Genomic DNA, 24253 nt, shown 5'->3' with positions numbered 1-24253 from the left:
TGTCATTTTCATTTTCGGCTTGATAAAATATTACCAACTGTATAAAAAACCAAGTTTTTTTTAAAATAATTTTTAATAAATTGTTAGTTGATATATGACAAAAAATATTACTTACCTGTTTTTTTTACTAAACGTTTGAGACGTTTAATAAATTAAAAATAAAAATTTTGTGATACTTTAGATCGCAATATGTAAATTTGATTGACATTTACGAGCTTCCCATTTCATTAGACATGTTGAACAGCAGTAGTTCTGTAAACACGTCATTAAACAGCTCAACCACACAATATTGTCACGTCATTACCTAAATACGAATTTGGGCAGTAACACTTTGGTCTGACAAATCACATTACATGTAACTTCTGTTTACGCGCATTCTTATGATCATTAAGACTTCCTGTAAAGTGTTGTTGATATATAAAAAGTCTGCAAGCGGCAGCTGTCGGAAAACAATGCGAAAAATGCGCACGGCAATAAACTATTAGAAGCGCCATTGCTCATCACCCGGCAACGGCATTATACGCCATAATCTTTATGGAGGCGAACTATCGCTCGCAATAACAGACGCAAGGACAATTACATTTGCACACAATACACACAAAGAAAGCAAAATCAGCTTTTCTAAATTCGAATACAAAGCGATTCGAAATACGAAAAGGCAGGCGATAGAGCTAGACCGTTGCCAAAATGCCAGAGCGACGAGCGCACGACAAACAATTAGGAATGCGCTATATTCCAATTACAAATGTGACTAAAATTTGAATTTGGAATAAATTTGCGACGCATTCGAAACGCGACACGTTTGAGTTCCATTTTCGAACGCGTTAATAATGTACTCGGACGGTTAATAATTTAATTTATAAATAGGTAAGAGAATTTATTCCGCAGAGTATTTATAAATTCGTCTAAATGTCACGGGAACAATGGAACGGCCGCGTCTATTTAAGATTGATGAGTAACGAATAATCCACGTTGTAGGAGAAGGAAAGTCACTTGCGTAACGCTCATACGAATGTCAGATTACGCCCGATAGGTACGTATTATTTTCAGTAAACGATACGTATCTCTGTATGTTTGGAGTCGACGTAGCGTCTAATAGTTTAAGCATACCCCACTCGCCTAATCTTGACTGGCAACGGTTTCACTTAGAGATGATCGGATCTCATTTTTAACGACTCCACAGCAGCGCAGAATTTTAATGAAAATCGTGATTGAGTTTCTAAAAGCCAAATTATATCGTGGACTCTTAATCGCCACTAAAAGACGTCTTAAAATTTGACGGGCGCATTCATCAAAAATAAGAAAATAATTAATACCCGTTTGGAGCCGAACGCCGAACAACAATAAAACAATACTCGGCTCGCAAACCGAAACAAAACACAGAAAAATATGAATTCCGATCGGAACGGCCGTGGAAACAAAAGATGGCGGATTTAATGAAATGAAATAAAATATAAATTCCTTTGCAAGCGAGAATTCTTACATTTTTAATTTGCTGCGTGGAACGGAGCGAAAAACTGCGGGCCAGATTCATAAGCGGTTCGGCGCGATTGAGGAGGAATATTCATTTTTATTGAAAACCGATCGCGACCAGACCAATTATTACTAATCTATGCAATACTATGCATCTTTGGTTTACCTACATAAAGGAAGGACTTTGAGGCTTGGTAAGATATTTGAAACATCTTTAATCCCTTTCTAATTGAATTTGATCGCTTGATAATCCTGAAATCGCGTATGCTTCCTAATTGATTACAGGTCCAAAAAATCCAGTACCTATAACTGCATGTACTCCATGCTTATTGACCCCTACCCTGTATAGACTAAACTGCATCGGCACTTACCATTAAGTGAGATTGTGGTCAAATGCTTACCTTTTTGCAATAAAAAAATACTTATAGCATATAGAATTGACCACGAAGTCAATAAAGTTAATAATCCATTTTAACTAAAAACCTGTTGATTGAAATTGAGGGAACGTGATAAATGACTGATTAAAGTCAAATACCTTTCTAGTTTAATAGCACCTACCTTTAGTACGACTATAATTATGTATATTATGTCGATATTTGGACTTTACCTTTACCGCACATTGCTCCATATATGGCCGTTATAAATTCTACTCTATTTACAGCTTTTCAAGTTCAAATTTAACCAAATAACTGTACCTATATGTTATGCAGTAAAAGGATAAACCCAATATTTTGAGTGTCATATGGAACTTCTCCCACCTGCTCCATCTCAACATTATCACTTGGACACCATAATTAAAGGCCGGCAACGCACTTACAACCCCTCTGGTGTTGCGGGTGTCCATGGGCGGCGATAATCGCTTACCATCAGGTGATCCGTCTGCTCGTTTGCCTCCTATTTCATAAAAAAAAAAAAAAATTTACCGCTCACTGCCTGTAAAATTGTTTTGATAAGCATTCCTTAACAATCGTTTAAACCGTCGTGTCATCGTTTTGTACAATTACAATGACACGCCCAATAAACGTTCAAATGAATCATTTCGATGAATTAGGAAATCATTTAAATGAATCATTTGGAACACTATAACCATAGTCTTTGATACTAGAAGAGACGTAAAGATTGGGAAACTGGTGGCTCTGAGAGCTGTAGACCTTGCAAACCCCCACGGCTCCGCTATTTTGAAAAAAATCCAAAACTTAACTGAACAGCATTTTCTAAAACTGAATAAACAAACAATACGTAACTAGGCCGTATTGTTTGTTTATTCAGTTTTAGGAAAGTTAATGTTGCTCCACAAGAGTTAACTGTGGTATGAGTGCACCTGTATGTAGGTATGTAAGTAGGTACTAATTCTTTCTTCATTGATTGATTGATTGATTGAAAGTTTTTTTGTATCGGGATACCCTCCTGCAATTGAGGGGGGATTTAAATCTTCTCGGGGCAGAGGTGTAGGGTTAGAGCCGGCGTAGCGTTATTTGACGTTCATAAGCGCATTGTAATATGCCTACTCGAATAATAAACTATCTTTATCTTTTTGATAGATTACTTATGTTTTTCCCTTGATTTTCGGCGGATTCAAGTCTAGATATTTCCTCGGTATTTCAATGTTTCGCACGAAATCGCTGTCGGATTTTGCGGTTGTTTCTATTTTTATGCGAATTCCGTTATTGCCTTTCCTGGGAAGTCAAAGATGAAATAGCTGACTCTAGCTGAGGTATGTCGTTTTTGTGTCACAGAGATAATAAGTATATATTTTATTTTATTTTTAATAAGCCTTATTCAAATTTTGACAGTTTTAAATAAATAGTTTTGTTGGATTACCAGTTAAGTTACACTTTACTTTTGTGTAACATTTATTTTTAAATGAATGTTATGCCTAATCGTAATCATCAATAATTTTCAGAAATATTTTTGGTTTCCCAGAACAAATTTTAATATCTTAGCTCATCCATAAATATGTTATTTAATGTATTAAGAGTACAGATGTGTTTCCAATATTGAGAAAGAGCAGATACAAATAAATACGCTATAAGAAAAACGACTTATACGTTTGTATGAATTCCATACTTAATACCTTTTTGAACCAACCGGTACAGAGAAGATTGAAAGATAGTAACTTCTGAAAAGCGGTTTATGAATATGAAGTTGTAAACAACTTAAGTCGTTTTAAAACTAAGTGTAATAATTTCCAGCGAAGTGACTAACAGAGTTATTTATTTGTTTCAGCTTTTATGAGTAAACGTGGATCCAGTTTCAAAATATGATGGATTCTACAATCAAATGTGATCACTTTACGTATATTATGAGTTACTTTGTAAACAAATTGAGAAATGTTGCGAGAATCATAATGAAAAGTATCTAAATGCTTAGTCAGTTAAAGATGCATGTAAAAGTTATACACGTATCACATCACAGTACAGTCGCATGCAATAATTATGTTACACGACGAAGGCCGCAAAAATATCTGGGCTAGAACCGCGAAGATCGCAAACTGCGGGCATCTTTTTATTGAAGTAAAAGCGAAGGATCCCCGCAAATTGTGAACTTCGGTTCTCGCGGTAGGCCCTCGACACGATCTCATTTGTAGAGCCATAAGAGCGTGACACATATTTTTGCGGCCTTCGAAGAGTAACATATTATTGCAAGCGACTGTACTTGTGTAGAGCGTTTATATGACGCTATAATATTGTCAACATATTTATAAAACTATCCCATTGAATTCAGACTAATCGCGCTACTTTATAACGGTCAATAAATTTATAAACAGAATTAACGACGTAAAGCATCGATAAACAAGATGACACGCCCAAAGTTCGAATTTAGAACAACAATAAAATCCGTTCTCGTATTCTAATTCGAAATCCGAACAGACTAAAAGCGGGCGAATAAAAACGTCAATTTTAAAAGCATAATTTAATTGAATAAACATTATTTGTGGGACTGGAACGGTCGAAATGGAACAAAAGTATTTTAAACCATCAATCCGGGAACGGAGTAATAAAATCAATCATTTTGTTCGTAACGACTGCTCGAGATATGAAATTTTTACATTTGCTCCTTTCGATGGGGAGCGGTTTTGGCTTAAAAATAGATATTTTGAGTGCATGAGATAAGTTAGATGGATGCCGTGTTTTAAGCAGACAGATGATCGGTTTATACTGTTTTTGTATACATGTACTTACATATACATAGTAAAGTCGAGGTTATTATATGTATAAAAATTTGATGTATTTTTATCTTTATTTCTGAAAACAATTTTCTCCGTCTATTGACCGTAAAAGTAGTATTGAGATTTATAACATTCTAATAGGTTATTACTCACATATGAGTATCATAGAATGTTTAATCTTATCCACATCCAAAAAAAGGTGACAATGACCCAAATGGTTGTCTAGACTACCTATATATATCAAAAACATATTACAACAGATAACTACAGATAGCTAAGACAGTTTTCAGTATTTTCCTTTAATAGCCCTGTTAGAAGCTAGCTATTGAAGATATCTAGAGATTTGCCTTGTTTTTTTTTTTAAACATGGCGGCATTAATTCTTCACAGTCTATGTCATACATAATTCTGGTTGTAACGCTTCTAATCCTAAAAGCCGTTGCAGTTACGATTAGTGTCGTTTACGTTCATTAATAATATTTAACAATTTGTTAGACCAATTACTCTGTAACAGATGTCGGTTTCGTGCTGTCACATTCATTAAACAAAGTGAGGAGTTTGTTAAGTTTTTAACGAACATACAAATATGTGTAACAAATATACAAATATTATACGGAATATAATTTTATTATTTGTAGAAAATGATAGATATATCTAAAAGTGAAAATAAATAACGAAATAAGGCGAGATTTTCTATTGGGAGTTTGGGAGGATATGTTCCAGTTAATCTGTAAGAATATACATGAACAATAGTTGACACTAATAAAAAATAGTGACTGTAAACTTATTTAATAACATAATTTGATTTGAATACATATTAACGAATAATCTAATCGGAGCAATCGCATTTGAACTCGGACCAAATTTTAAGGCGTGTTCGCTCGTGTTTCATTTTTCAGCTCGCATTCGGTATCTATTACAAACCGCCAGTACTCATACAATTTTCATCGTAGCACGTACGTGTACAATTTTCGAACTTTGGCCAACACTATGCATTCCATTTTCGAATAAGATAATAATTAAATGGAACTTAGTCGCGTCACTTAGATCGTGAGTAGTGTTTAGCGACAATGGAAGGCGTGGTTGCCGGCTAGCGGGGAATAATTGCCCCCCTCCCCCTTAGTAAAAGGAGGGGGGCTTCATTGAGCATTGTCTTCTGACCCTGCGCAAGAGTTATAAGGTTAAAGTTTTTGAAAGATTTCTGTTTTAATGTCCTTAACAATGTTATCTCATACTTTACCGAAGCACGGAGAAGTGTATAGTTTCACATGATCATTGTGGCGTAAAAGGCCCACCCGGCAAGAATGTGTTTCTTTTTGATTATTTTGGTTGTTATTTATTAGGTGGGCAACTCTTGTTGAAATATTTACGTATAGGATTTTTTTTAACTCATTGATTGACTTATAAGAATCAAACTAGACGTAAGCGTCCGCATAGCGAATATTAACTCGTATTCTAAATGTGCTTGAATGTATGATGCAATATCCCTTCTTTAAGTCCAGATGGTTTAAATAATTATATTATCTAACAATGCTAGTTTATTTACAAGCCAAAAAATATTCATAAAACTACGACAAACATAAGAACCAAACCAATCCATTATCGATAAAACACCTTCCCGTTGACAGATCGTGATTCTAATTATTTTATGTTAATACAACAAAAAAACGCCTAGCAACATGACATTGGCGGTCAACCTTTTTTTATTTAGCTATCGTACGCGTAAAAGAATGCGAGGGCCACCCCGGGTTATTGCGAATACGTGGAGGTGGCGCGTGCCTGCCTCTTCGTACTGCCAGCGCTATCAAAAATGGCTAGCATGCAGGTACCGACCTAGCGAACTTAAGCCTTTCTTAGTAGTAACACATACACAATACCTTACGTAACACAACACGCGTGCTGAATCACTGAATTACGATTTCTCTATCACACCTTAAACAACTTAAAACAATGCGATAGATACAAATTTATTACACAGGTAAAATGTCTAGACTGTTATTTTTAAAATTTCATATTTCGACCGCCCGTAAAAAACGAAACGGATTTCTTTATCTCGAAACCATCGTTCTAAATTCAAAATATAAGTGAAGCAATTGAAAAACGAAACGAACTTAGTTCATGTTTCGAACGCGTTCCAAATCCGAGTGTATTCAAATATCGAAGCCGAGATGGATTATGACGGGCGGGAGATGGCTGGCTGGAATACATCTTGATAATGCCAGGCGTTTTTTTTCTATTACCGTTACGTTTCGAAATTCGAATAAAGCGCATATGTATATGGAACAAAAAACGATTTAAAATTGCAGATCGGTACAGCTTTCTATGATTTAACCACCTAGTTAATAAGATAATATTATTTATTACCGGTCATCTTTCTTTAAAGTTACAAACCCAAACATTCAATCAAGCAACGATTTGAATAAAATATTACTCAAACTTATAAAATCATAATGTTAGACGTAGAGGCCAGTTTCGGCGGCGATATGATATGATCCCATTGATTGATGGGTGACCACGCAGCGAGCGACCGCCTAACGCGACCGGCATTTTAATAACACAGTCATATTTTGAGAGTTCATATTAGAATGGACATTTTGTACTCTCTTAAGGATGTTGACCCCGTACGAACTAGACTTCCAAGTTTTGGACTTAATAAAAAAAAAGTAAAAAGCACTTGTGCCTCCGTGTTTGTGGATCGAACTTTAATTAATAAGCGGTTTGAAGTGAACCAAGAATTATTCACCGTCGGTATTTAGATAATTTCCTGTTGGTGTCAAATGAAATGACGTAAGCTGTCAAAAAATGCAGTTCCTTGAATCACTGGAAGTTCTACGCAGTTCCAAATTAGAATCGCTCACGTTCTATTCTATTTTCAAAACAGAAATTTGAATATGAACCGAAAGTAACGGTGGGAGTGCTTCTGTGTTTGTAATTCGTCGGTTTTAAAATGGAACGTCTTTTTCTTATTATGAATGCGTTAAGGATGCGAGAGCATGCGTCCGACGGTTTAGTAACTGATGCATTAATGCCTCGAATGATCTGTATCGTTTTTTTGTCCGACGCTTGGAGATTGGTCATTACACATCTGAATATGTGTTCTTCACAAAAAGTCGGATCACGACTCGGTAAAAACTTTGTAGTGATGTAAGTAGATAGCAAACGTGCTCTTTATTCGATTTCCGTCTGATGGGAGAGTTTTGAACGGGAACTCATTTTAGTAGCCAAATTGATTTTTATTGACTCTTATTAAAAGGGAACTAAACCATTAGTAAATTGCTTAATAATGAAATATCAAATGTCTTTTACACAAAGCGAAGTACGCCCGTCTCTAATTAAAGTCTCCATATTCCTTAAACACGGGAATTAACCTCAATTGAGGGATCGCTCTATTTAAATTACTCGTAACGTACTATTCAGCTTTCTGGAAGCGTGTGACACGTCACTCTAATTTGCTCAAGCAGCTGAGAAACGGGCCGCTACATTAGTTCATAATTTGTTCGATTCCAATTCGAAATTCGAATTTAAAAACGCAGAATGCGTTAACAACCCGCGACCATTTTTAATCCTGTTTTAATTGTATTGTCTGTATTAATCTATTTGAGATATGTTGCTAAAAAGTACGAGTCGCTGTAAGAATTTAAAATTTTACCAAAACGAGTTGAGAACCTAAAATTGTATGCTAAATGAAACCTCGCGTCGCGTTAGCAAAAATCACAACGTGTATTGCATAAATAAATCTTTTATTTCGTGCTAAACCGGAGTTTAACACGTTTCCTGTTTTTGAATGGCTGTCTTTGTCTTGTTTTAAACCGGCCGGTATATCAAGCGTTTCCTTCTTTTACGCTTTGCATTGCATGAAAATAATGTCGCTATTGTAGGAACTGTACAATGATATAAAATTATCATAAGATTCATGAGGCACACGCGGGCTTAGTAATAATCTCATATTTGAACCCGTCCCGTCCGCCATCTTTAAAACAATGAGCGTTATTGTCTCTTCTTAATTCCATTTTTGAAAAAATAATCCATTTCGCATTTCATCGCGGCTGGCTCATTGATTCCACTTACATAAACGAATTTGAACTTTACTGGTACGAATTTAAAGTTGTAACTTGTATGCTGTTGCTAACACAGCTGGATTCCTTCACGTTTTATGTGCTTGGACCAAATTGTATCTTATCTTGGGAGTATCGAAGGGCGAGAATTGTTTACTAATTGGTTTACGACAATTGCATGTGTGAGAAGCGAGACGACGTACGTGGGAGAGAGAGGTGGAATGAATGCACGATTTTGCAATGTGTTTTATTAACATAATTACGATTGTCGGGACAAATCGGGTTGGTTCGATATTTTGTATCTACAACGTTAATATATCTACAAATTCTTTAATCTGTAAAAGTTTGGACACATCAAAGGGATTTATTTAGATTCTTAGACCATTCTACAAAGTTGTAAAGAACCTTCTTGTATCATAAACAAATTTAAATGAAAAGAACATATTTGTTCTTTGACTGTACTGTGACTCTTTTAAGAAATAGCATTTCATGAGTAATTAAATTATAAAGAGTTAAGTACATTAATTAACAAAATCAATCGATTAAATTATTGTTAACCATACATATAAAGAGCCGTGCTGTTATGGAATTTATACCTCCTAAAAATAAGCTCCGTTATTACTTACATGCGTAAATTTAATTGATTCCTTGAAATGTATATTTAATATCTGTATAATTAAAATGACCTTTCTCAATGCCACTAGTTATGAAATAATTAGCTGTTTTTTGTGACTACACATATCATTTTAGATTTAATTATATTTTTATGCACCTGGTTTTAAACCATGATTATATAGGTAATATAGGTATAACTTATTGAACAAAACAAGCATTTTTATGATATTTATAAAGAATATTTACTTACGTGAATTATAATATGAATCATGTTAGAAGTAGGTATTTTTTTTCAAAAATTTGTTACTAATATCCCCTGGGTCACGAGACAGTGCAACAATAGTATATTACACACCTAGGGCAGTAAAGTAAGAAATGCCTCAGATCATACGTAAGTGTCGGCCGAGGCGAAGCGGCTTTCTTATTTACTTGCCGAGGTGTGTATACTATTTTTCTGCACGACGGAGCCGGAAAGTGGCAACTTCGATTAGCGCAGCGGGCCGAAAGTTGATGCTTTCCGCACGGAGAACCGAAAAGAAAAGTTGATTGACCGAAGTCCTTTAACCCACTTCTGATCTATCAATATTTGGTGCGCGTACGTTTCCGATCGCTAAGGTTTAGTGCACATAAAAACTGCTTCTATGAATAAAATGGACGCATCAATATAAAGTTTGTGTCATTATTGTGACACAATTCGTTTAGCACTTTCTTTGTTTTTTCTTTTTGATTCTGGATTCAATAAGTTAGCAAGCAAATTATCTTAATTTTTTCATACACGACTAAAGGGGCCCACTGACTATCAGTCCGCCGGACGATATCGGCCTGTCAGTTGTTCGGAACTGTCAAATTTTTGTTCTAACTGACAGGCCGATATCGTCCGGCGGACTGATAGTCAGTGGGCCCCTTAAGATAAAAGTCCTCGACTCTTCGTGTTCGACTAATGTCCAATAGATGACCTGTTATCATCTCTATTGATTATGACTTTAAAAAATACATGTACTGGGACAGAGACGTATACCTTAAGATGATGTATATCCTTGATAAAATTAGTTACAAATTAAAGTCATATCGCGTCAGTAATGCGGCGGCAAACCTCACTTATTTTATGAGGGAAATTAACGGGTATAGCGGTGATATCGATGCCGCTTCTTCTTCCGAATTTCACCTTTATAAGAACAATTTTAAGTTGAGTAGGCAGTAATCTACAATAATATGTTAAGAACGAAGGCCGCAAAATATGTGACACGATCTCATTTGTAGAGCCATAAGAGATGGTCACATATTTTTGCGGCCTTCGAAGAGTAACATATTATTGCAGGTGACTATAAGTATAACCTTATGAGCATTGAAAAGTTTAATCTTAAAGTTATTATCGATTATTATTGTAAAATACAATATAAAATGTTTTAAATTATATCAAAATCATTCGGTAGTCTGTTCAACGACCTAATAGGAAATGATTTGTCGTAACGGGTTCATTTAGACTTAATTTACAACGGAAGTGGGCTATAATAATATCCTCAGTATAACCGCTGCTTGTTCCTAGTTGCTAGATCTAGACCAGAGAATAAATATGTTTACATATGCAATGGTAACTGGTAGAGAATCACGCAAAACAATATGCAAGTTGCGGAACATTCTCAAAATTGCTGGAAATTCCTAGACATTTTCGTTAGAAAGTTCTTAGGTATGCAAATTTCACTAGATTTTTTTTTATACTACGTCGGTGGTAAACAAGCATACAGCCCGCTCTGATATTAAGCAGTCTACGTAGCCTATGTACGCCTGCAACTCCAGAGGAGTTACATACGCGTTGCCGACCCTAACACCGCACCCTCGTTGAGGAACACAACACTATGAGTAGGGTCTAGTGTTATTTGGCTTAGGTTTTCTGTTAGGTGGAGGTATTTCCCCAGTTGGGCTCTACTCTAGATTTGGAATGACATCCGCTGTGCTGTGCCCTACCACACAAAGCGAGATGACATTCACAGTGCCCATCTCTTTTGGACGTAGTTTAAGGACATACCCGGGTCCAACTTTCAGATGAGGTTTATTTTATGCACTAAACAGTTACGGATATTTCATTTCATCTGACATTTACCTACATCATACATTAGTGTTTGTCAAGTGGCTTCTTTACACGACTCACAAAAGCCTGACTTCCGCTCGAAAACTAATCAAGTAGGTACTAGTTTGTACGAAACCTACTTACTGCCATCCAGCCTTCCAAACCAGAGGAAAAACAAGCCCTTATTAGGATTCATCCGGTTTCCTTACTATATTTTTCTTCACTGAAAAATGACTGATTTAAACGCGAAATTTATGCAGAAATATTTGCGAAAAACGAATACAACATCCAACTGTATTGCTAGAATGAGGCGAAACTTATTGGAAAGTGAATACTTTAAACTAACTTTTTGCATGAGAATCACCTACTAGAAAAGAGATTAAATTAAATTAAACAACAGAAATAACAAAACATCGATAAAGTACCATTTACTATAAACGTCAGATATAATTATTACCATTTAAAGATTAACTAATAAAATAAACGGACGATTTACAATTGTAAATAACAATTAATATAGACCGTAGAAGGGCCGAGTGACAGACGGACGGACGGACGGGCCGCTGATGTATGGCCCCTTATGGACGGACATGAGATGAGTATGTCGTAAGTGTGTTGATACGAGTACAAAACTGCGATTTAGAGCAGTCCAGTTTGATGTTTACTTTATAGGCATAAGTGACAGTAATGAAAAACCGGCCAAGTGCGAGTCGGACTCGCGTACGAAGGGTTCCGTACTGTTACGGAAAAAAAACAGCAAAAAAATCACGTTTATTGTATGGGAGCCCCATTTAAATATTTATATTATTCTGTTTTTAGTATTTGTTGTTATAGCGGCAACAGAAATACATCATCTATGAAGATTTCAACTGTCTAGCTATCACGGTTCATGAGATACAGCCTGGTGACAGACAGACAGACGGACAGACGGACAGACGGACGGACAGACGGACAGCGGAGTCTTAGTAATAGGGTCCCGTTTTTATCCTTTGGGTACGGAACCCTAAAAAATAACGACATTTCATAACACTGATATAAACTTTCACTATTTAAATAACGTTATTATATTGTAAAACGGGATTTAATCGCGTAACGAAAAATGAAAAAACGTTATTATATTGTGAAACGGGACTTAATCGCGTATTTAAGTTTTACGATTTACCTCCGACGTTTCGAGGACGGCGTTGTCCCCGTGGTCTCGGAGAAGACTGGCTAAAGTTGACATCAACATCTTCTAGCCGCGCGAGTAAATACGCGACTAAGTCCCGTTTCACAATATTAAATTAAAATAAATTAAATTAAATATATCTTTATTTCAGACCCATAAGTCCATATATGGTTAGTTACATTAACTTAAAAGCTATATTACCTATAGTTACCTACACTAAGTATTTTTAATTACATTTAATATAATGACGTTATTTCATTTTTAATGCTCTATACAAAACTGTGTTCACGGAGCACGTCTGTACTGGAGGCCTAGCCAAGATCTTGGCTAAGCCCTCAGGAGTGTGTCTTCTCGGAGACCGTTTGACGTATTAGATACCTAAATTTTGAAACATTATAGCAACTACCACCACAAAACTGAAAAAGAGTGGAAACTGCTTATTTCTTATTTTAGTGGGATATTTAGGGGGTTGAGTGGGGGTAATCAGTTTTTTTAAAGAGTTTTTAATATTATATTTTTGATATTAACGCTCTATTTGAAAAGTTAGAAATCACTCATTATTTAACCTGGACATATTGTAGTTTTACAATAAGTTAAAGATCGCGATAAAAACATGCACCGGTTGCATAAGTAAATCTAATTAGAACAGCCTTTGAAAAGCACTGACCCAGTTCAAATTTTAATTCAATTTCAAAGAAACATATTGGATACATTATTAGCTATTTAGTGAGTAACGTAATAAGTACTACTACAGTAAGTTACATTCAACCTTTGTCGTATATTTAAATGTAAAAAAACTTTGGCATTTGCACAAAGTCTAATTTGCAATAACAAAAAGTGCATCTGGGCTTTTAAAAAACCGGATAAGTGCGAGTCGGACTCGCTCACCGAGGGTTTCGTACTTTTTAGTATTTGTTGTTATATCGGTAACAGAAATACATCATCTGTGAAAATTTCAACTGTCTAGCTATCACGGTTCATGAGATACAGGCTGGTGACAGACAGACGGACTTCGGAGTCTTAGTAATAGGGTCCCGTTTCTACTCTTTGGGTACGGAACCCTCAAAATGCTGAATAAGCTATTCATGTCAATGTTAACTTTTGGTTGTTTTATTTTGTACAGCCGCCATCAGATATATCGGAGCGGCCGAGGTGTTCACAATATCTGAACACGCACTCTAACGCCCTGACAATAAAGGCGTGTCCAGATATTTGTGAGCGCCTTGGCCGCTCCGATATATCTGATGGCGACTGTACCTACTTAGTTAAAACTAGGCCTTTCAAATTACAAATGTAGCGTTTGCAACTTGCAGTATAATTTACTAAGAACAATTGAAAAACGCCGCTGTAAAACAATTTTTCCAATATCGAATTATCGTTCTCCATTACAATCGATTTAACCGTTCGATTTACGAAAAGCGAATTTGCGGCGGCCGTTTTGAAAATTGAAAACAGTTTTATGGAAACCGTTTAAGCGTTCGATATATGAATCACGTATGACTCAAGTCCATTGTTCAAACACAATACTTCTTTATTTTCAATAACGGCTTAAGTCTAATTAGAATTTCGATGTATGTTTTCCTTTCGGCTTTATTAGAAGTAAATTAGGAAATGTGTTTTTTATTGGAAAGGCTTGTGGAATTACAAGTGGAAAATGTTTATGACACACGAATGGCTTCCCGCTACGGCCGTGAGACTATTCCGATGATATTAAATTTGAAATGGCGGCTTTTATTCATCTTTTACGGTTCGAGCGATTGACGGGGCCACTGTTCTAGACACAAGTTCGATTTTTAAATTGATTTTAGATATAAGCCGATAAACCTATAAAAATATTTGGTTTTAATTTTAACCCACTGAGACCCCGCGTAAAATATTTAGTACATACTGAAAGGAGGTTATTGAAGCGTTTTTATTCATTTGACGGTTATTTGTAAGTGATGTAACTAATTGCTACAAAAAATGTAACAACATAATGTTTACTTGTATGTCGTATGATCAAAAACTATCGATTATCTAGATCGATTGTCGATGAAACTATAGGCTCTATAGGTTACGTGGCATCCGTATGATTTCTCTATTTTGTTCTTGGTGGTTCCGTAGGTACCTTCTTTACCTTTCCTTGTGTCTTTTTCGGTATTTTCAGCGACAAGAACGCCAGTTAGTTGTACTTAGTTATTTGTGTTTTTTTTTATATTCTTTTTATCTTAAGGGGCCGTAGTCGATTTTGGAGCAAAAATGTAAAATTGATAGATTTAGTCGTTGAAATTATACACGTTTTGTTACGTAATATCTAAATAACAAGTATTAGTTTCTATTAGCACGTCTTCTCATCTTGCCTTTTAATAATGAGGTCGCGAGCGTGCGTCACCGTTAATGCATGAAGAGAAGGGGCAGTTTTTAAAAATTCATCAAAAAATCATGGTGGTAAATTATACAAATTGATGTATAAGAATAGTTTCAGCAAATGTTGTAGATTGTTTAAGTATCAAAATTACGTTGAAATTAAGTCGATTTTCAGAGAAATTGTCACTTGTTTTGAAGTAATTTCTGGAGAGAATTGATTTCGTCTAACTTTCATTTACACTACTTCAAAGTCATAATAATAAAAATTTAGTCTGATAAACGTCAAGTACAGGATATGTGTAATACAAAATTACCATGTTTAGCAGTCCAAACTTTACGAAATTTCCAAATAAGAGCGACAAAATCAGTGCTTTACGCGCTTTTACCTAAACGTCCATCAGAAAAGCAAACATTACTAATTTAGTGAGTCTGTTTTCAAAAAATTGATCTGATAAAAGGTAAGATAAGAAGACGTGCTAATAGAAACCAGTACTTGTTATTTCAATTAGGTAACAAAAGGTGTAAAATTTCACGGACTAAATCTATCAATTTTACATTTTTGCGACTAAAATCGACACCGGCCTCTTAAGCGCTGGTACGGCAGACTAGCGGTAAGAGCGTGCGACTTTCAATTCAAAAGTCGCGGGTCAAACCCCGGCTCGTACCAATAAGTTTTTCGGAACTTATTTTACGATATATTATTTGATATTTACCAGCTCCTTTTTGAGTGAAGGAAAACATCGTGAGGAAATCGGACTAATCCCTATAAGGCCTAGTTTCCCCTCTGGGTTGGAAGTTCAGATTTTAGTCGCTTTTGTAAAAACTAGCGTTTACGTCAATAGGGTATTCTCCTACTAGTCAAATCAGTTTCTTTTTTATAACTGTCAAAACGATTTGCTAATATGGAATTTATATGAAACATTACACGCACACCTGGCACTAAACCGTGTAGAATGGAAGAAGAGGACAGGGAGGGCCGACCCCAAGTAAACGGGATAAGGTCTGGGAAGAAGAAGAAGAAGAAGATTACACAATGACGTCACTGTCAACCCACCTACTTTATATGGATACTTCAATCCGATTGACTAAATATAAATTGTGTTTAAAAATTAGGTATTTTTAAACACTACTGCTATGTTTTTCTAATAATTATCTGGTACTTTATTTAAAGCATGGTGTGAAATAATTTCTTTTAAAAATATAGTGTAATACCCTATTCTTGATAGTTGTCAAGCGGACCCAAGGTTCCCATAAACCGTGGCAAAAATCCGGGTTAACACGAGGAAGATGATGATTATTCTCTTTTTCTTATAATGATGCACAATAAAGAATATTACCTACTTACTCCTTTACACTCATTTCACGCTCGGTCTCGTTATCAGATGGGTTCCATAAATACATGAATATGATCGTACATACACGCGGACCTCCAACGGCTACCGGTGATTGAGATTGATTGTACGATTTCACCAAACTGATTGCTATTAGATTTATTCCGTTTTTATTATGAACACATTTTTACGGTCGGATAATTAGAATTTTTGTTCTGAATATATCAAAGTCCAAATAAATGAGAGATGAATACCTGTACGAAACTCCATATTTTTCTATGAAATTCCATTTTTATTTTTATTTTTTTGTATCTAGGAGCATAATATGATCACATTTGTTATATCTGACGATTTTTTTTAGATGTGTGATAAATTTATGTATTTGGTTCTAATACATAAATTAACTAGGCGTATTAACAAGATATATTGTGACAAAATAATACGATTTAAGACTTTTTCTAAAATATCTATGAACCACTTACTTAGTATTCATTTTTATTTTGAATATCAATCCGTTTAATATAATAATTCGCAGAGAACCCTAAAATAAGTAACAATTACTCCACAGCCGGAAGAACGAGCAATAACGACCGAAACAATGTTTATATTTCGGACTTAAAACATTTCCCGGTTTCATTGTTTTCACAAGAAAAAAATATATTTATTATTATAACTCTCACGTAGCCCTGACGTCATATCCCCGCTTGATAAGGCAGCTTCCGGTCAGTGAATGAATGGGTGACCGAATGATCGAATGAACGAACGACCTACGCTGGAGGACGTTTGATAAGGATTCGGTGCAGTGACTGACATCTAGATTCGGGGATGCTACGATGAGTGAAATATGACGCTGTTAATTCATGATGAAACCTATCAGTGATCTTCAGACTGAAAACTGAAAATGAATTACATAATTATATGTATATGTTAATATAGCTTTGCTATTTGATATCAACCTTATTTATACTGAAAAAAAAATAACTAACCGAACTCATTGAGTCATTCAAAAATTAACTGAAGTAATAAAGAATTTTTTTTTTAATAAATATCCTAAAAAATAATTTTGTTCTTACAAACCGACTGCTTGACGGTGTAACATGGTTCGCAAGTCCCATTTTTTGTGTAAGCATAGAGTAACTTATACTAGAGCGGTACTGTCATAGTAAATTTTGTAACCCCAGTAAATTCACTGCCATCTGTCGACACACTTTAAAACTAAAAATAAATATTTATAAAAATACGATAAAATGTATTTAAATATGGGTAAATGATTTTATTTATTTGCATTAATTATTTTTATGATTTTGACCCATGTTCTTTCACTGATATGCGTTAAAATTGTTAAATAACAAACGAAACCGTCAACGCCATCTATACGACAGCAGGCCAAAGCTAGTAGCGCCCTCTGAACGAGAATCAAATTTTATTGATTTTCGAGGCACGTTTTTTTTTAGACTGTATCCATCTATTACGGAGTTATATCTATCTTTGGTGTAAGTAATAACAAAACATTTAGTTACTGTTATGCAAACATTTATTATAGTGTATGATTAGTATCATCCCTTGTTGCGTAGGTAAATATAATCAAAATACTTATGTAAAATAAAATATGTAAAAAAAATACCAATTGACGACCGGTCTGGCCTAGTGGGTAGTGACCCTGCCTGCGAAGTCGATGATCCTGATTTCGATTCCCGGTAAGGGCATTTATTTGTGTGATGAACACAGATATTTGTTCCTGAGTCATGGTGGTTTTCTATGTATATAAGTATGTATTTATCTATATAAGTATGTTTATGGTAGGCGAGGCGATGGATCTGCGTGGGTCACTCGAAACGCGCACTTGCTAAAAACAATTTCACATAAAATAAAATAAACCGGACAGACTATATATGTTGCTGGTCCGGTAGTATACAACAAGCTGCCAGTCTATATCACAGAAGCGTTAACGCTTAGTTCCTTTAAAGCAAGGCTAAAAAACTGGCTAATCAAGCAAAGCTTTTATAGTTTTAAAGAATTTATAGATTATAAAGAATAGTTAATAGTGTAATATGTATAATAGATTATAAAGAATAGTAACGTGTAATATTGAATTGTTTAATAAAAAAATATATTTATTTGTGATATAATTAAAAGATGTAAGATGTGTAGAAATAAGTAACAAAAAATTGTGACCTGTAATACCTTATTACCAATAAATTATGTCTATGTCTATGTCTATATCGTCGCCTAGTACCCATAGTACAAGCTATGCTTAGTTTGGGACTAGGCCGATCTGTGTAAGATGTCCCCAATATTTATATTTAATATAAAAAAAAATGAAAAAAAATGACGCGCTTTACTATAGGTACACGTATGTTTATTTGAGTTTTAGAATTGAATTTTTAAAGCTGAAGATACTTAAACATCGCACGATTTCATACAGTTCATTAATATCTGTCAAATTAAAAATAGATTCTTATTTAAGTGCGTCTGTAAAGTTTGTATTATTCATGTTATCAGTACAAAGATCTCATGTAGAATATTGAGTGGGTTAAGTTAATTAAGTACTTACATCAAAAATAAAATTCCTAAGTTTTTAAAGTTAATTAAAAAAACATTTAAACTTTCCTTAATAACTTACCTATCTAAAACACCAAATAAATCTTATATTAAATAAATTAATGGTATTAATACATCAAAATCAATTCATTCAGAATCAGAGACGATATAATCACTTTAAACTCTCGCGTTTTGTACACATAAAATAATAAAATTTAATCGTGTTAATGATATTAATTATAGATATAATGAAATCCAATAGAAACATACACTCAAGGGCCTATTTTAGATTTAAGCTAGTCATTAATTTCGTTTACGTGGTACTACTGTATATATCTTGTATGTAAATAAAGACTGAAATACATCGGTAATGATAAATTATAAATCCATTTCCGAATAGCTTCTACAACTTTATTCATTTGTTCCGTTAAATATATTATTTTGGAACCTTTATTAATGGATTCTTTACAAATTTCACTGGCTCAATAAGTATCTACGTAAGTATTTTGGCGGTCAACTTTTTTTTAAACTGAGAATCTCCATTTTTAATAAAATTTAATACTAGGTAATGCATAACTGGCTATGCATAATCAAGAAAAATATAAAAATAAACAAAATTAAAAATGTGTTTGCAATTATAACACTAACTATAGCGTTTTGTAACACACATATAATAATATATGAACGGGTTTACGCGCGGTAGACCCGTTCATATCATTAAATGTGTTTACCATTTATGTAATTTTCCATTAATATTATTATCTATTTCTTAAAAGTATTGAGCAAAAAATAATAACAAGTATTTTTAAACCGTCAAAGAAAAACATACGACTTCAAAATGTTTACCTATCTAAGTATAAATTGATCGAGCGGCAAAAATGTTGAATTATTTAAGTTTCTCAGTAGTGTATCGTTACTTCAATATATATTATGTTAATTAAATAACAATTATTTCTTTACATTTGCTTTTCTATAAACTGCAATTGAAAAACTACTTATTCAAACGTGGAGTGTGGAGTATGTAGGTTTATAAATGTTTTCAAGACTAATAATAAAACATCTCAGAATTCAAATAATTATAAGTTAAGCTTGACATAAAAAAAAGAACAAAAGACATAGGTTTCGGGTTTTAAAATATGGTACAGTCAGCAACAGAAGTTGCTAATCGGGCGAGGTGTTTAAAATGATCTAGACGCGACTTTATTGTTAAGAGAATAAAAGCGTGTCAAGGTAATTTTAACACCTAGCCCGATAGTCCGAGCGGGACGCACTAAGATTGGTATGATAACTATAGTTGGTCAAACCAATTTGGCAGTAAATAAGAACAAAAAAAACTATACTCATCCATTTCTTTTGGGTGCTAGTACTAGTGTAAGACAAAGATAGTATGATTCTCTCTGTCTATGTTTGAAATGAGACAGTCCTTTTACAAACTATAAATATAATCCAATTTGAATATATGCTTCCTGTCATTCTCAAGTAAATTATAACACGTTTTTTGTATATAACCTTCTACTTTTGGTTTTGGGGGTCTCTTAAAAATGTAGCCTTTGTCATCGGGGCCAAAAGACATCGATTCATAATATACCTACTATATTTTCACATTGTCCGATCAGATATTCTCGGAGTAAAACAGCTGCTAGAAACTGCCCTAAGGCATCAAGTCCTTCTCTTTGGTTTAAGGTTTTATTTTGAACAATCAAGCTTTAAACAATGAAGAATTAAATATAAAAAAAGCGCTTTTAAATTTTTACTTCTTTGTGGTCGCATCCGACATTCGATATTGAATCGAACAATGTGAAAACGCTCTAAAATTAGTTTTGTTTAAAATTGGCAATTAATTGACGATGTACGAAATAAGAATACAAACATATAGGTACATATAGAAACAAACATATGTGTACTCTTTCGTACACAGTAATAAAAGTGAATGCTACAGTTACCGCAAATCAATTTCTTTCACTTCAATCTACACGGATGTAGTGAATAGAAAGCCATTTTGAAATTGAATTTCGTACAGTATTGACTTGACCTCACCTGTGCTGACCCCGGCGTAGATAACTTGATAAAGCTCATACCCATAGAAGTTAGCTCGAAAAAATGGCGGCTTGTTTTCTGATTCGAATCAGTATTTAGTAAAGGATTAAGTCATGATTGTAACCCGTAATTATAATAGAATATTGTTTAAATTAAAAGTGATCTAACTAGATTTTAAATAAGTTAGAAATTTTCAAAAGTTATAGGTACGATGTTGAGTTTTGAGTTTTTTCTATACAAAGAACCTAAATAAACGGTAAAGACAATGTGTGAAAATGTTACACAATGGGTGATTTTTTTTCTTCTCTTATAGGTAGTTATCGGATGTTACAATTTGTGTCTTAATATAGAGAAGCGTACCAGTGGAGGTTGAATCTGTATCTTATAAATTACCTATAATTTTTTTTAATTAAAAGCTCTTATACACGGTGCAAAGATAGATATAACTCCGTAATAGATGGATACAGTCTAAGGAAAAAACGTGCCTCGAAAATCACGAAAATTTGATTCTCGATCAGATGGCGCCACTAGTTTTGGCCTACTCTCGTATAGATGGCGTTGACGGTTTTGTTTGTTATTTATAATTTTAACGCATATCAGTGAAGGAACATGGGTCAAAATCATATAAAAATAATTAATGCTAATAAAAAAATAATTTATCCATATTTAAATACATTTTAACGTATTTTTATAAATCTTCATTTTTAGTTTTAAAGTATGTCGATAGATGGCAGTGAATTCACAGTGGTTACAAAATTTACTATGACAGTACCGCTCTATCTTATTATATCCTCTTTGACACGGTGGCTAAAAAATAAGTGCATTCCCGTTGCTAGGAATGTTTTGGGATTATACTGAGCAACTTTTAATATGGGATCAACCCAGAAATCGCGAAAAAAAATTTGGGCTGTTCCATTTTCTATGGAAGAGAAAATTTCTTTTCGCGATTTCGTGGTTGGTCGCATAGTAAAAATTGCTCAGTATTATCCCAAAACCTCCCTGGCAACGGGAATGCACTTATTTTTTAGCCACCGTGTATAATCAGAATTGTTCAAATTAATCCCTAGTGATATCACAAACATGTATGTAAAAGTAATAAAAATGATGACAATAAAAATAAATTTCATGCCATTGCTCTCTATAAATTCTTACTGCTAAGTAACTACCCTTATTCATAAAACTTTACAAGGCTCAATTAGTTAATTTATGGTTTATCTCTTTCTTGCAAATACATAAGTCAAATGATTAAGGCAAACGAACGTACCTAATTGAAGCTTGTAGCGCGTTTATAAATGTGACGTTTTCAACCAAAAGGTACCACGTTGTCGCTTGTTGATATGGTTGATTTCTAATTGAAGCTATATGGAAATAGCGCCTTACTGACAAGCGACAATAAGTACCCTTTTGGTTGAAAATGGCACAAATAACGCCATTATCATATATCTTCTGTAGTCAATTCGCTAATTTACTGCGAAATCTAAAGCATAATGTATTTTCAGTTTTGACTAACAGTCTATATTTAAGTAAGAACTATAAACGGGTTTTGTCTAGTCAATCCTAGAAATGACTAACGTTGTAAATTAACGGAACTTCGAACTTTGACTGCAACATATCTACAAAACATTTTTCGCTTTATAATTTATCAACAATATTTTATACTTTAACTATTAGTTCATATTTTTCTGTCCATATGTTCAAAATAGAGCTAAAAAGTACAAACAGTTGAAATAAGGTATCTTGGTCTGGTATAGGTAAAGCAACATTTCTATATAACTTTGATGTTCTACGCAGAATACAGCGTCAACTGAACCCCAATACCTAAAACGTTGTACTAAAGTAAGTAGCTAAACTTCAGACAAATTGATACAAAATCCATTTACTATATAATCTACTTAAGTACAGATTTATTCAAGTATATCTACCTCTCCAATATAAGTAATCCTGTTAAATCAAATTGAAATCAAACACAAAAAAGATCAATCAAAATCTAATAAGAGTAGTAAGAACACATATACATATGTGTGTCTATCTGTCAGTCTATTTATGCATCTCCACAACATTTTAACTACATGATATGTTTATTAGTTTAACAGGTAAGTTTTATGATCCATTAATTAGTGAAAGGGAGAAATAGTTAATTACTTTGTTATCTTTGAGATAATAAACAAACAAACGTCGATTTTTACTTAGTCATGAGTACAAATATTAATGACAAAGTACAAATTAGTAATTAAATTACTTTTTTATCATTTAAGGTATTTAGCGACAGCCGATTCAATCTATTATCTATCAGTGCGTCGCGCTCTTACATATCGGGCTACATGTTAATGGAAGCGAGCGGGCGCTAACCAATCCATTTCCAATACTATTTTCAAATGTTGTTAGCACTTTTGAAAATAAACACAATTAATATAAGTAACACATATGTAATAGTTAATAACTACTTCAAAAATCATTTAATAACAAGGTGTTATTTATTGAATAAAATTGTTACTTGCGTTTTAAAATTAATATTAAGGAGGCTTAATTAGTGAAGCTTAATAGGTACTAACTATTAATCAAACAAAAAAAACTTACCTTAAACTAAGACATCCAAAATCGAGTCAGACCAGCACACAAAGTCACCAATGGTCACAGAATAGTCACACACTTCACAGTTTGACACAAGTTCAACGTTTTTTCAACCTGAAAAGTACGTGAAAATTTAACGCGGGAAAACTCAAAAAGGTGGTTTATGCCGCGCGGTCGTCGCGCGACTGAAAAAACGCGGCGTCCGCGTAAGAGTCGGAAACTAAATCAAAATACGCTAGAAGAGGGACGATACTCCGGAGGCCCCACCCTACCCCCACTACGCACCGCGCAAAAAACATTCGTAAAAACGCGCGCCGCGCAAACTATCAATTGTTTATACCCAACAAAGTAACATCGAAAACAATCCCTAGATCAAAGTTAAACAATTAAAACAAGAACAATGTCGAATTTAAAACAATGGTTTAATTTGAAACGATATGCATAACATAACTGGCCAGTGTGTACAAAAGTAAATCGAACGAACGAGTTTGAAAAAATTCAAATTTGGAATCGGACCTTTTGAGTTTTCCTGCGACTGGTGACTAGGAAAAGTCGTAAAAAGTCGTGAAAGTAGATCGCGTATGACGTGCGACCGCCCGCCGCAGCCGCCAGGCTCTGAATGTGTACTTACAAGCGGTCGGAGCGTGCAGCGTTTTTTTCTGCCAAAAAACTTAAGAAAGGGTCCTTTAGAGGGTTAACCGTGGTCGGTTTTTGTGGACTATAAAACTGGAGCGACCTTTGACTTAATACGGATTGCATTGGATTCGCGGGGTCGCGGCTTTAATAGTACTTTTGGAGGTGCGCGTTAACTATGAGGTATATTCACAATTCTTATACTGTAATGTTTAAAAAATATTCTGAATATTAAGTTTTTGCTTCA

General features: G+C 34.3%; 1 protein-coding gene across 3 annotated transcripts in view; it reads right to left on the bottom strand.

Moving 5' to 3' along the window:
* The window catches only part of LOC134751380 (uncharacterized), a 112570-nt gene extending 88594 nt beyond the window's left edge, over positions 1–23976 (bottom strand). Inside the window, exons 1-2 of one of the 3 annotated variants that reach the window (XM_063686735.1) lie at positions 23890–23976; positions 23380–23487 (exon numbers count right to left, since the gene is read on the bottom strand). The gene's annotated coding sequence lies outside the window, so the exon portion shown is untranslated. Of the gene's footprint in view, positions 1–23379; positions 23794–23889 lie in introns of those variants that run through there. The other 2 variants (XM_063686738.1, XM_063686737.1) reach the window with 2 other exon arrangements.
* Between the last annotated feature and the right edge of the window lie 277 nt (positions 23977–24253).

The sequence above is a fragment of the Cydia strobilella genome, chromosome 22 (assembly GCF_947568885.1).
Source record: "Cydia strobilella chromosome 22, ilCydStro3.1, whole genome shotgun sequence".
Taxonomy (NCBI): Eukaryota; Metazoa; Arthropoda; class Insecta; order Lepidoptera; family Tortricidae; genus Cydia; species Cydia strobilella.
Note: the sequence above shows the minus strand (reverse complement) of the source record. Positions and strands in the feature narration are given on the sequence as shown.